The sequence below is a fragment of the Engystomops pustulosus genome, chromosome 6, assembly GCF_040894005.1.
Source record: "Engystomops pustulosus chromosome 6, aEngPut4.maternal, whole genome shotgun sequence".
Taxonomy (NCBI): domain Eukaryota; kingdom Metazoa; phylum Chordata; class Amphibia; order Anura; family Leptodactylidae; genus Engystomops; species Engystomops pustulosus.
In genome coordinates this window covers 78,142,308-78,157,328 of record NC_092416.1, presented here as the reverse complement: position 1 = coordinate 78,157,328, position 15,021 = coordinate 78,142,308, and positions in this window count along the sequence as shown.

Genomic DNA, 15,021 nt, shown 5'->3' with positions numbered 1-15,021 from the left:
CCTACACCTAGCACTGTTTGCAATTCATTGTGTTAAAAATCGATGACTGATTTAATAGAGCAAATTTATCCCAGCTGTCTAAAAGAAAAACTGTTGCCAATATATCACAGTGCAACTTTCTATTTACTTGAGCAACTTAGAGGCAGCCTGTCTTCCTTCATTTAACTGAAGAACCACTTGCATCTGGAGCATCGGAGACAATCTCTCTGTAAGTATAAGTGTCGTTTTTAGAATGTGGCCATATATAGATATTTGGGACACTAAACTGCTGTCTATTAGGACCTGTGGGTAGTTGAGTGTCTCGGTTAAAGGCTACATTTGCATGTAGGGGGGGAGACAGGCTTTCATCGTACCCCAGCACACAATACATTTCCCACATAGTTTCTATAACACACCTGCACTGTGCAAGCTTAAACTGCCAAGGGATCAATGCATCCAAGGCAGTTTATATAAGGTACCTTTATTCATAGTGTGAGATCTATATGTGTACCCATCAAGGCCTACTGGTTGGTGCTGCACCATTTCCATACTATATGAGGCACTCCGTGTATACACTAGATTTTAGTCTATTGGGTCTTTCCCCACTTAATATGGTAGGAAGTAGCACTGACTGTATTTGTTTTATGCCAGAAAGACCATACAAATGTAGTTAAAACACTGGCTATTAATAAGGTGCACCATAAATAATATAATGCATGGGAATGCTGTATATAATAAATATGGCGGGAACACTGTTCATCTTGTTATTAGTTTTGGTTGGAGGATGCTTTTATAAGTAGAGGTGCTGTTTAGTGAGTAGTTGTATTTTATATGTGGGTGACAGTATTATCAGTTGTGTTGAGAGGGGTATAACATATATACATATATACATGAGACACAGAGTGGACAGTTGTGTAATAAGATTTATTTAAGAGCACAGTGTAGGACATAATTGTTATCTAGTAAACACTATACTCTGGTACTTCCAGGGGTGCCAGAATATTCCATGAAGTTCAGTACCCATCAGAGAGGCAGCACCAGGATGAAGATCAGTGGCCAAAGCTAAATAAAAGCGTATCAGGAGAAATGGCATACTGCCCTGATATCTGGGACCCCAAGCAGATAAGAAGTTGAACTATTCCTAAATCTTCCCTTTGTATATGGTTTTGCTGCCACTGAACCTCCAAGTTTAGACTGGCTGCATATGACTATGCTTGGTCCATGGAAATGGACACATGTGCAGGTCAGATCCCACGGACTGAGTACAGTGCTCATACAATGCAAGAATCAAACAGTCTGCAATCAAACAGTAGGCCTGGCACTGTTACAGGGCAAGGACACCTTGCATCATATTTCTCTATGATGCCAGTCTGAACTGTGCCCAGTCTCGCGAATCAAACCAGTACAGAGGTCCATTTCCATGGACCAAGCACGTTCATGTGTAGCTGTCCTAGCACTAGCATTTGTCCAGATGGGACAAGGAATTTACAGTGGCTGTGTGAAAACCATTTTTAAGGCTGCATTCACACTACCGCAAGTGGGACGTATATACGGCCGACGTATATACGGCCGATATACGTCCCCCATAGACGGCAATTGGCGCACGGCGCCCTACGGGAGCGGTACGGTGCAGCACACGTGCGGCACCGTACTGCTCCGTGCCCCGTGAAAAAATAGGACATGTCCTATTTTTCCAGGGCATACGGCGCCGTGCGCCTTATATCCCTATGGAGAGGGGCGGGGGTGAGCAGCGCTCTCCCCCTCCTCCTCTCCCCGCGCGCTGCCGTGTGCCCGCCGTGCTACGGTACGGCGGGCACCGGTCGTGTGAATCCAGCCTTACCTGCGATATTTTGAAGGGTTTTTCTGTTCAACATTTTGAAAAGACAATCAAAAATCTTTGACCATTTTAAGATTATACGGACAATTTAATGTTAGAATTTTGTACCTTTTTGGTGTTACTTATGAACATTGCCTTACCTCTGTTAATGCTCAGAATAATCGTGTCTGCCTAGAACTACACGTCTCAGTAGCAACTAATGTAAATAAGACCTTTTTTTCTTCCTGCTACTAATGACCATTTCACAAAGGGACATAACATGAAGAATCACTTATTTATAGATAACCGGTAAACATACATAACATAACCTGTAAATAAGATCCATTTAATGGCAATCCCATGTATGGTTATGTTTTACCACCCACTGACTATCAACCTGCGACATTCACAGTAAATTGTTTTCTTGTCACTATAGAAACTGATAAACATCAACCTTGCTAAGTAAGGAACATGCAACCATGTATCCAGAGCAAGAGGCAAAACATCACCAGAAATAGCTCTCACCACAGTGCATCTCTATACATAGCTGACCAAAGCTATGTTCAGACCTACTACAGCACAAAGAACCCTACAACCTCCACGTTATCAGAAGGAACTGAAGAGCGTCTTATTAAGCGTCTGTTCTACTGATCTGGGACATCTCCTTCCCATGAATACAAAGCTTCTTTATAGATTATGGATATTAAGTTGTGATCGTCAGCTGATGGCAGAAAATTGTAAAGATTGCATTATAGAGATCACATGACTGAGGCCAAAGACAATCCAGTTGTTATATATCAATTTAATGAGGAGGTTGCGAGAGAAAGACTTTAGTGAAATATGTGATGTGTCTATCACTGTATACTTCATCTTGAGCCATATTTAGCTCCAGCCAAGTGATGTGTGGTTAAAAGACAGTATAAAATTGGATCAAGACTTACAAAAAACATGGTGGTCTCCACTAGCCACACTTTTCTAATAGATCTTGCTTGATAAATGGGGTTGATGTAAACTGTCAGAAGTGTTCTGACCCTCACATTTATAAGAAAAAGTTTTTTACATAATTTCCTTATTTAGTAAGTTGTTTCCTAAGTTTACAGTTTTGTTATTTCTTCTGCTTCCATATGACACTTTCAAGCTTTTCATAGAAACAATTTGGTGGTTGTAAATCACAATTCTCATACTATATCCCTTGACAAAGACCTGCTGCGATTGAAACGCGCGTCGGGGTGCACGCCAGGTAATATCATGTCCTCTGTTTGGTCGCATTAGCTTTCACTTAGTCTGTATTATTTATATGTGTTTATCACTGTCCATGATTTAGCTTCTGTGACTCCTGTCATTACTACAGGATACTTGTCAGTCACATAAGGGCTCTACACCATTATTATTTGATTGCTACTTCTGTCTAGTACTGTTTATCATATTCCTAGGTCTCTTATACTGCATATTATATATTTAGTTCATGTATCTTTGGACCTATTACGTGGCGTGCTTTCTTGTATCTATTCTGAGATGCTTCTCAGTTTATTTTACGTATTTTTATTGTTGTTCACTAATAAAGATTTTCTTTTTTATGTTGTTGCATTGAAGCCTTGTCTCTTCCTCTTGTTTTTTCTTGTTTGGTATTTTGTTGTTCATTATTAAGAGGCCTTTTCTGGCTACATTGGTCGATATTACTGTTACTAGATTCTACTACTGTTACACTGTGCTTTTTTTGTTTTTTTGTATGTCATACTATATATGATCTGCACAGTAGAAGTTATGTGTCTGGTGACAGGCAGAACAGGGAGTGTTGTCGGGGACAAAGGCACAGAAAATAATAGTTGAATAGAGACCAATGAGATATGTCTTATTGCTTATTTGTACAAATAATGTAAGCAAAGAAAAGATTTAGGACAAAGGAGTGGACATCAGAAATCTAAAGGATTTGCTTGCTCAGTGTTTACAAGATGGATGCACTCAGAAGATAAGTTCTTCCAGCAGACTCTTGGAGGAAGTTGTCGGACAATGGACAATACATTGACAAGGAAATTGAGGGAAGGTCACAGAACATCTAAGATGCTAAACATAAGGTCATATGATGACGTGATGACATACAAGTTTAGACGATTGTCTGGCAAACTTACCAATTTCAACGGGTCCCAGAGACCATATACTGTGTATGGCAGACTCTTGAATCCAACCAATGATGGATTGTTTTATTGACTGAGCAGTGAGCAATTTTTCACCTTTCTACTACATTATGTACATGGTTAGTTGTAGGCTAAAATCAGACATAGTTGGAGGAATTCATTAAGACTGGCCTTTAGAATGCCAGTCTTAAAATTCCCACCACTGGCGGTCCTGCGCCAATAATCACTAAGAGGCTCCAGAAGTTTATTGGTATAGTCTCAACCTGCCACACTCCCCGTCTGGTCTCTGCTCCGACATGCCCATCGTGACGTGCAGGGCAGAGAATCTCCGAAACCAGCATGGAGAGGGAGTTTCATATGATTTCTCCACCAGAAAACTGGCAGAGCAGCCATAATGAATCACCCCCAGTCGTTTTGTGGCAGTTTTGATGTAGGTTCAGAGGCCAACATCTGAAGAGTATTGAAAAGGAAGGTAGGAAAAGGAATTTCAAAAGCTCAAAAACTTAAATGTCTACTTTATCACAATGTTAAACCCCCCTTTAGGAGCACTGATCCAACAAGTGGTCTAAGGTGGGAACCAGATATCCCACTGTTATCTTAGCACAAGTAACAAACATCACACATTTATATCATAGCAATATACTTATACATTTTTACATTTTTTTTACATTCATTGACAATACAAAATAAAGAATTGTATGAAACAAAGGAAATGTAATAATCATGTATGTAAAGATTAAATATTAGAGCAAAATGATATGTTCATTGAGGAAAACTGTACAATTGAAATGAGACTCTAGTATCCTGGTGATCTGCATGTAGATTTGCCGAAGTTGACATCCCAGCTGGTCTCATAAATATTCGACAGTGGAGACCAGGCCAAAGAAGTACGGAAATCTTCAAAAGACATTCCTGGGAAATCCATGCTGTGTGTGGGCGAGCCATATACTATTGAAATATGCCAAATGGAAACCTTGGTTTGAGAGGCAACACATGTGGCTCACAGATCTCTTAGAGTCCTGCCATTGACTGCCATTGTGATCATTCCCTAGATCAGCACAAAAGCTGAGGCATTTTATTGCTTGGCAGCGATGGCAGGATTGAAGAGCTCACCATTAGACCTCCATATGTGAACCCAGTCATTGACGGATATCAAAGAGAGCCAGGTTTTGTTGTTAAAAATAAAATAGGGGTCCAATCTGTAACAGTCCAATTTATTTGTAATTAAAATGCTTAATCATCTCCTTTCTTTTGTGTTCTCTAACATTTTATTTTATTTGTAAATGTCCCCTATGACTTGTAAAGCACTTTGGAATATGATGGCGCTATATAAATAAAGATTATTATGTGTTTGCTATACCACTGCAAATGAAGACAATGGCGGTGGAATGGTAATGGCAGGACAAGGAACACTTTTCATTGATATTGCACAATGGGTTTTTCATCTGGCAAAGTGGCTTGTCCAAAAATGTAGTTCACCCTTATAAGTGTTTGAAAATAATTGACAAATCCACATCTTTTCTCCTGAGTTACCACAAAGCATTCAGTACCTGTGTCTTTTTCAGCATAACCTTTATAATGACAGGAACTGTAAACCAAATTCCTATGCCTTCAAGTAACCTCTTAAATGCTACTTCAGAACATCCTAAAAGGCATGTATTTTGTCAAAAAAGCCATCCTGATTCAAATGATGTACCCCTTTTTTAAGTTGTCAACAAGGCAAAATGTCATTTAGTAGTCAAAGGTCTCACACCAAGAGATACACTACCCAAATGCATCCTCTGAGATTCATTTATATTTCAGTGGAGATGCTCCAAAATTGCCATAGGTCCCATTACATCACCAAGACCCAAAATACATTTTCTAATCTGTACTGTATTAATTTCTACATTAGCATTATGGCGACTAAACATTTTTTCTTATCTTACTTTGATTAGAATGGGTATTAAAGAATAAAGGTTCATTCTGATTCATTTAACCTTGCTACCTCTCTCTTTAAAGGGGTTTTCTGCGAATCAAAGTTAGAACTATCCACTGGAAAGGGCCTAACTTGCTGATTGGTGGGGGTCTGAATAATGATACCCCCACAGATCACTAAAACGAGGGGTAGGATGGAGTTCCAGTTACCTCAGTCAGACCCCTTGTTGTCCCAGAGAGTAATTGAGCAGATGGCCACTCTGACCACTCTGCTTCATACATCTCAATGGAATTGATGGAGGCCGCCTGTGGATAGGGCCTAACATTGATTGGTGGGAAAACCCTTTTAAGTATAACTCAAACCTGCCCTCTTTCAAAATAAATGTTGTCAACTATGTTAATAAACGCAATGTGTAGCTTTGAGCATTGAAATGTAAAACCATAGTTAGGGACAGAGAATTTTGACTCCTGTCTACAGCCTGAGCTGACTTGTGGCTATAAGTGATGACTCCTGTGCCAAGGAAGCTGTAGTCCAAACACTTGAAGCATGTGGTTTTAATAGTGTAGGTCCTTTGCTATATGTTCTTCTCATGCCCTCCACACACTGAGTGTCTCTTTGTATCCACTCCTCTTGTGATTATTATGCTTCATTCGAGGCCTAGACATGCGGCCGCTATGAGTCACTGTCCCCCACCGCTGCAAACCAGAATATGGTTTTATAGATAAAACTGCAAAAGTCAGCAAAGCAGGAACCTGACACAGCACCTTGTCAGCACACACACAAATGTGTCATGGAGGTAAGCACAGAAGCCCCCTCCCCACCAAAGCCGCACTCCATAGCGACATGTCAGACTCCGTCTTCCCTAGAGGTAAAAGACATCTTTTCCAGCCTTCCAACACCTCCTCCATAAACAGGAATGCTACAGTATAGGCTTGTCATACACAAATGGGGTCAGATGGAATAAACACTGGATTGTGTGATGGCCATTCCTCTACAACAGCACTGTCTGCACAGTTTGAAGAGGTTGGAAGAGGCCAGCCCCGTAGACGACACTGAAGCAGCTACTCATGGATCTAAAAATCTTGCACTGCAGCTGTAATAATGTCCAGAATATAATATTCATCCCGCTGTTCACCAATAGGAATGTCAAGTCTCTCCAGAGACCATATATTACAGTGAGACATGAGTACAGCCACTGTCCCTGACCAAACCCTCTCTGAACAAATAAAGCTTGTACTGTGAGGGCATCTGTATCACTAATTGTTCCTGTTCCAGCCTCCACATGCGCTCGCCTCTGCCAAACCCTCTAATTATAACAGCAGCCAAGAAATTTCCCTGAGTGCCAGCGATTCCAAGTCCTGACCAGTGCGCCCATCTCCTTCCAGTGCCCACTACAAACAAAACAAATATTTACACTCAGCTACTCGGGACGCTGCTTGTTTAGTTCGTTTTTTTTTTACTGCTGGGAAAATGCTGACTTAGATTTCCCAAGAAAATTACAAAATAAATGAAAGAAATCACGCAATTCTGGATTCTGGGGGGTCTGCCAACAGAACTGCCAAAAATAATGTGAGGCCAACTGCTATATAACAAATCACTCACTTGATCCAAGACAAGCCTACAGATCTCAGAAGCCCAGGCCCGACTACAGAGATCCAGAACCTTAGAGATGTGAAATTCAGCTATGCCATAAGGATATTAGAATTTGCCTTTTAGACTATTAGAATTGTAAAAATTATAAGAATTGGCCTCAGACTATTGCTTCACATAAGTGATATATATATATATATATTAGAAGAGAGTAGGCAGCACTCCAAATGTGACGTGAAAAAAGTGGTTTCTTTTATTCCATGTTTTTAGGGTACAGCAAAGTACAGCCTTACAGTGCTGTACCCTAAAAACATGGAATAAAAGAAAGCACTTTTTTCACGTCACATTTGGAGTGCTGCCTACTGTGCTCTTCTACTATATCATCGAAGGATCTGTGGCCCGGTCCTAGTGTGCTTGCACCCACCATTCTTTTGCCCTACTGGTGTGCCGTTTACAATTTCCTTAAGTATATATATATATATATATATATATATATATATATATATATATATATATATATATCAGGTTCCTCAGCTCTTTCCAAATCATGGGGGATATATAGAAATACAATAAGACATCACAATAATATCATGGTCAGATGAAACAATAGGAATGAGGGCCCTGCTCACAAGAACTTACAGTCTATGAACTTTTGAAATGTTACCACATGTATATAAAGATCCATTCCAGTCAATAATGTATAATCCCCATTATTCAGAGTGCTATTGTATTCATAGCACATCTTTTTATTTCTGAAACTGAACTGCGGTCCTATTAGCCATGAAGCGTAGTAGCTTGGTCATAACACAGAGAAAACAGAAGCACTATATGTGTATATAACTTACCAGTTTGGACTAATAACACACACATATATGCAATATTTATCCGTAGCTTATCAGTTTGCACCATGTATACATGTAACTCCAATAATATGTACATTAAGTGAGTGATATCAGCCAGGATATTGTAGAGGGATTGTGCTCCCCATGATCAGAGCTTATAACTTAGTATGACTTAGTATGACATCTCATAATGACTTAGAATAATGAGATCCATATGTAGATCAGCGGCAAACACTGGGAAATAATCACCCAGTCCTGAACCGGTTAAATAAGGGGAGTTTACATTTTTTCCATGAGAACTCCTTTTTCTTGCATTTCACACCAAGATTTCATTGAGTAAAGGCCAAGCTCAGCAATGTGGCGGCAAAAAGTCATGAATGGTTAAAGCCTATGAAGAGGGAATAGGAGACGCTGCAGGGGGAAGGACCAAAAGGCAAGAAAATAAAGCCTGAAATGATTAAAGCGAAAACAAGCAACCATTTCCAGTTAAATGTAACACCAGAAAAAAATAAGATTTGGAGTATGATGAAATGGGAAATTCTGGTGTAATCAGAAATATTTCTGATACTAAATCACAAAATAAGTTAATGAATTGCAAAGTTAATATATCTACCTCAGAACCTATTTGGGGGTTTTAACAACATTGGGGCACATTTACTTACCCGGTCCTGTCGCGATCCCCGCTGTTAGTTGTCCGACGATCATGGACTCCCACGTGATTCACTAAGATCGTGCGCATGTGTGATTTCCTGCATGTGTCGCTCCCCCACTCAGGTCCACCAAAGTTCACCTTCTACTTCCCGATGCATGTATGTGCTTAGTCTTGCTAAACAATTTAAATGTTAAATCCCGCGCTCAGTCTAAATCCGTTGCATCGTCCGACAGCCCACCCCCCCAATTTGTGTCGCATGAAAGCCGGTGCGATTGCGCCAAAATGTGATCCCATGTGCCACAATACCCTTTTAATTGCGGCGCAAAACGGTAATCGTCGGAATATCCTCGGACCCTTAGTAAATGAGCCCCATTGTGTTTTCTGAAGACACATCTGCCATTTAAAGAACTGAGAGGAAGGTGAATGGGAAGAAGGCAAGGCTATTGCTAAAGCCTGGCTAACATGGGGCGATTCCAATGGGAGAGTACCAACAAACTGCTGTGTCTGAACCAGGACTTTTTATAAACATCTGCTGCATCAAAAACTCACTGCATTGAATTACTCTCCTGTGCTGATCTTAAAGAGTAAATAAATCTTTGAAACAAATTTATTTTTAATTCAGAAATGAATAGAGCAGGTGAATAATAAACTTTGTAATATCTAAAAGGGTATTCCGGGAATATGAATGTCTGATATAAAAACCCATAATGCTATAAATAAATGAATATAACAAAACTCAATGTCATTAGACACAAAATGGAGCTTAAATAGTTTGTGCTTTGTTATGTGCTTTCTAAAGTACAAAAAAAACACCCATCACAGTATTGCAGTATTGCACATGTCTTACCCTAGTATTAGAAGTCACGCTCCACTGTCCGGGATGGCACCTTCCCCAATCTCCCACGGTGGTCCAGAGGGTCCACAGACTCAAAGCCCTGACGTAGACTATCTAGAGACTGTCTGTAAAGATACAAATAGGTCAATGAACACCCCAGCCGTGTGGAGGGGCCCATAGAAATGCTACAGTATCTGTTGAATTAATGTGTAGCACATGGACAAAAACAATGTTCATGTGCAGGGAGCTTTAATCTATATTGATTCCAATATATGCCATATATAGGCCTATAATAGAATTGCATTTTGATGGAGATGTGATGGAATACATCCATCAGGTCATTACTTATTCTATATTGACCCTTAGTTAGTCTTTATCAGGAATGCTGCAGATAAAGTAATAACATACTGTAGGTGTTTACAGGGATAATAGGAGCACCTGTGGTAGAGTGTCCACATTACCTATGACTTTTATAAATGACCAATCGGAGGTGGGTGGGAGGAGCCAGAACATGGGTAAAAACAGCTGAGTGATTTAATTTCAACATGCAAGTAAACCAGAAGATGTGTGATGTGCATGAAACGCCCGTCGTTTCTTGACACTGCATGATATCCTGCATGTGTTTACCTCCTTCCATGTGCTGCTTTTGTGAGTAATTGATAAAGTTTTTTTTACCAATACAGCTTCAGTGAGTGCCATTCTACTTGGAGAAGAGCATGGAACGTTTGATGATTGTTAGTCCAACGTGTTTAGGTTTCATCAACAAGTTAATAATGAAACAAAAAGGTTCAGAGAGGGGTAGTGGCCACCCAGAAATTTTCTTTTTGGAAAAGTTAGTCTTTATTGACCTCACTGTTCTGCTGATGGAGCCATTTAAATTGCCATAGAAATCTCTGGGCCTAATGGAACAGATTGCTGAGAGCCCACAGTAAGTTAACAAAATTCATTGTGGGAAATTATCATTGGCTGGAGATATACTCCCTGCACCTAGTCACTGTTCTGTTAAGTATTCAGGCAGAGAAGCTGAACCCTGTATCTTTAAAGGTGGAGGAAAATGCTGGGGAGGGAGTCATCCATGACCTGCTGGTTAGGAGAGGAGGTGAAAGGCCATTGTTTTTTTGCAAATTTGACCCACAAGACAAAGCAACAAGTAAAAGCAGATGTGACACAGAAGTCTGAGGCCAGAGTTGTAGAAAGGGAATCCCTGGGGAAAATTCAGGGGAGAATCTGAATCTTATACAACAGAGAGGTCAAGTAGAACACATGGTCAGTCAGGCTGGATGCAGGCCTGAGAAGACCATAAAGGTGTGTTACTCTCTGTGATCTGTTTATTATGGAATCAATACATTTAGAAAAATAACCTTTGAGATTCTGTAAACTCGGCAGCAAATTGATCAGAATTAGAGGAGTGATAGATATTCTGAATCAAAAATCTTTAATTACAATAGTTATGCTTTCACATTCATTTCTATCAATAGTAATTGGAGTGTGGGTAGAGGTTAGCTCTTACATATACTTTAAAGGTTCAATATGTGTCATGCTGAGTACTATCCATCCCTCATATTCTCCCTGGCCAGGTACAACACATAACATCAGTTTTATTAGATTATATTCCATTCCTTACCAAAACATGAAAGGCGACCGACATCAACTTAAGCACCACCCTTTCCTGCACCGATTGTACCCTCATTTTCGTTATAGGTGGGAGCTCCATAAATCTTTAATGGAATCTATGTTTTGGGTAGATCTGCCCTGATACGTTTTATTTTGACAATATGACAATGCGGCCCTGCGACACAAAAAGGTTGTGCACCCCTAATTTCAGAAGCTGCAGCGTCTTTTCTGTGTCCAGACTGGTAGCTGCAGGATCCTGTAAGACTGCACACAGTGATGGACTGCTATCCTGCCACACAGTGACAAGAGCTTCTCATCCATCTATAAGTAGAAACAGAACACATGAGGAACACAGAACAAAATCAAAGGCCCCAAGTACACTTATCACCAGAGTCATTTATCAGCATCAGCCTGCAGGCCTTAAAGCCTGTAACTCCCCTGTAGCCGCATGGCTGCCTAAACTGTTCGATAAAACAAGAGTTAAATCAGTGCTGCTGAACAAGACCAGCACACAGAGGGGCTTCTTATGGCAGCAGTACATTTAAATACCAGATGTAGATTATACAAAAATTTCCACCTAGAACCAGATATTGCTGGTGATGCATATTTAGAAGAGGGGGTTACTCACTGTAGAAAAAAAGCCTATGCAAAGTAAAATAGATATAGCGCCATCTAGCTATGATTCACATAACAGGATTTCTGACCATTTCCACAAATAACAAATATCCCTAACCCAATATAAGTGCAATGATGGCAGAAAGGTAACTGGCCGAGTTCTGTAGCACTGTACCCCCCCCCCACCCCCTCCCTTGTACAAGCCGTAGTCCCACACATTTCCAGTCCACACCATCCCCTGTGTGAGGTCCTTTTATTTTGCTTTTTGATACACTTTGGTCTTCATCAGAACTGTACTACACTATCAATTTGTAGAATTAAGATGTATTTAGTTTTGAACCCGTAGAAAGTGTTGGGGCTCATTTACTAAGGGTCCGCTAATTGCATTTCCATCAGACTGTTCATGCTATCAGGGATTTGCGCCGCTAGGACAGGTATTTAGAAGGGGATTGTGTTGCACGCGCTCGGATTTTGGCGCAGCAGCGCTGGATTTCATGCGACAGAAATCAGGGGCGGGCCGTCAGAAGATCCGACTAATTTGGACAGAGTGCAGGATTTCTTAAACACAGCAGGAAGAAGAAGGTGAACTTCGGCCGACCTGAGCAGGGAAGCGACAGATGCACAATAACGGGCACAGTGCATTGTCGTCGGACAATGCATTTTCGGGAACTCCACTGGAAGGGTGAGTAAATGTGCCCCTTTATGTCAATGGATCAACTGCTGCACTGAGGCTAAGTTCACACTTGTGTTCTGCAGCTTCTGTGGAAAAATAGAACAGCATCCAGTGTCATTTTTAAAGGGCACCTACCACCACGAATCTACCTATAAAGGTAGATCGGGTGGTAGGTGGATGTATGGGACGTGAGGATAGCCCTTTTTAGAGCTAATCCTCACGTCCCCGCTAGCCTAGCATAAACTTTATTGCCCTAATATGTTAATTTAATTAAGCGGCTACCGGGGCATGGAGTAGCCGGACACGAGGCTACACGGCGCGGCTACTCCACGCCCCAGTATCTGCTTTCCCCCGCCTACCCTGTGATCTTCGGCGCGCAGCTCCCGGCAGCTGCGCGCCCTCGTCCGAGAAGCCGGAGTTCTGCGCATGCGCAGTAACTCCGGCCTCGTTCCCGAGATCGCGCATCTTGGCCGGAGTTACTGCGCATGCGCAGAACTCCGGCTTCTCGGACGAGGGCGCGCAGCTGCCAGGAGCTGCGCGCCGAAGATCACAGGGTAGGCGGGGGAAAGCAGCTACTGGGGCGTGGAGTAGCCGCGCCGTGTAGCCTCGTGTACTACTCCACGCCCCGGTAGCCGCTTAATTAAATTAACATATTAGGGCAATAAAGTTTATGCTAGGCTAGCGGGGACGTGAGGATTAGCTCTAAAAAGGGCTATCCTCACGTCCCATACATCCACCTACCACCCGATCTACCTTTATAGGTAGATTCGTGGTGGTAGGTTCCCTTTAAAAGCTATAAATAATGGAAGCATGACAGAAGCTGCCCTTCTATACACAGACCTGCCATCATTTGTTTCCATTATGCTTTTCTATAATGGAAGAGTGCAACAGAGATCCCTGATGCGGATGGGAACGGCTCCTTACACATACAGTATAATATAACATACTTATCGATAGGGAGATGACAACCATGATATACAATATGGAGTGTGCAGCAATCTGCATGCAGCCGAGCCTTTCTGCATAGCAGGTTATTCTAGGTGAATGTACTTCAGGGGTAATTGCGATGTCTATGTGGGGGTAGTGGTTCTCAAGCTTTACTTTTAATTGCCAGCTGGACATAGTAATGAGATACTTTAATGTAAATAGTTGAGCATATGGGTACTGGGACGGAGACATTGATAAAGACTGTTCTAAACTGTAATCAGGGTCCCCATGCGCTCATGCCCCTCTTTTTAATTTTGAACCCTAAATTTATAGATTAGAATGTGTGAAACCTTATAAATGTATAAATACAAAGCATGGAAATGTCTCACAGCTGGGGTTGGTTACATTTGGCTGCATTCAGCTATATATAGATAAGAAAACCCTCCCTGAACATCTGCAGAACAGCAGTGAGAAAGCCATTCATAGTTCTCAGTCATGGCCTTCTGGTAGATGAAGACCAGGCTGGAGTCCTTATGTTTATAAGTTCATGACAAGACGGAGATAAGTCCAATATGCTCAGCCAAACTCTTAAGTACCAACCAAGACAATGTTTTGGTAAGTGCAGAAGAAGATGATCTGGGATGGTATGAGAATATGAAAGTATCACAACAAATGTTTAGCCTCCATCTATTTTGTCCAAGAAACCAGTGCTCCACTATTAAGTAGATGGTTAAAATTTTTACTGGTCAGGACTGTAAGGGAATAAGATGAAGGTTGCTCCTCAATACATTTTGCAGTGGTCAAAAATAACCCCTTTCCATCTTCACTATTTCCATCTTCACTAACACTACTAAGGGGTGCCAACCACTCAAAAATCAAGATCCCTTGGAACTGCCTCGTCAAACCTAACTAATGAGTGTAGATGAAGGGGAGAAGGAAAATTACAGTTAAGAATTTGAGGTGTTAAGGGTAAAAAAGATTATTACAAATCTGAATTAACAAACAACATCATTTTCTGATTTGCTGCCTGTTGCTATTACTAGGGTCAACACTGGAGTAGATGCAGAAATATTCTTTTCTCTTCAGTGGTGTTTATTTTGTGACCAATATATTTGCTTTAAAGTGGCATTACGTTTTCAGTTCAATAGTTTTTGCCCAAAGAAGTCAGACATTGTAGATAAGAGAGTACAGCTGCCTCTAAAAGGCAGTATTCCTTCACATTGTGTGAACGATAACATGCCAGAGTATAATGATGACACTAAGCATATGCAAAAAGTATACAGTTTTCAATCTGCTCTGCTTACTGGACAGGGTATCCATAAACAGATAAATCCACTGAATGTTTATACTGAGAGCTGTAATACTGCAGAAAACAGATCTTTGTTATTGAACAGCAGGTTATACAGGCGGAATCATTTCCATAGC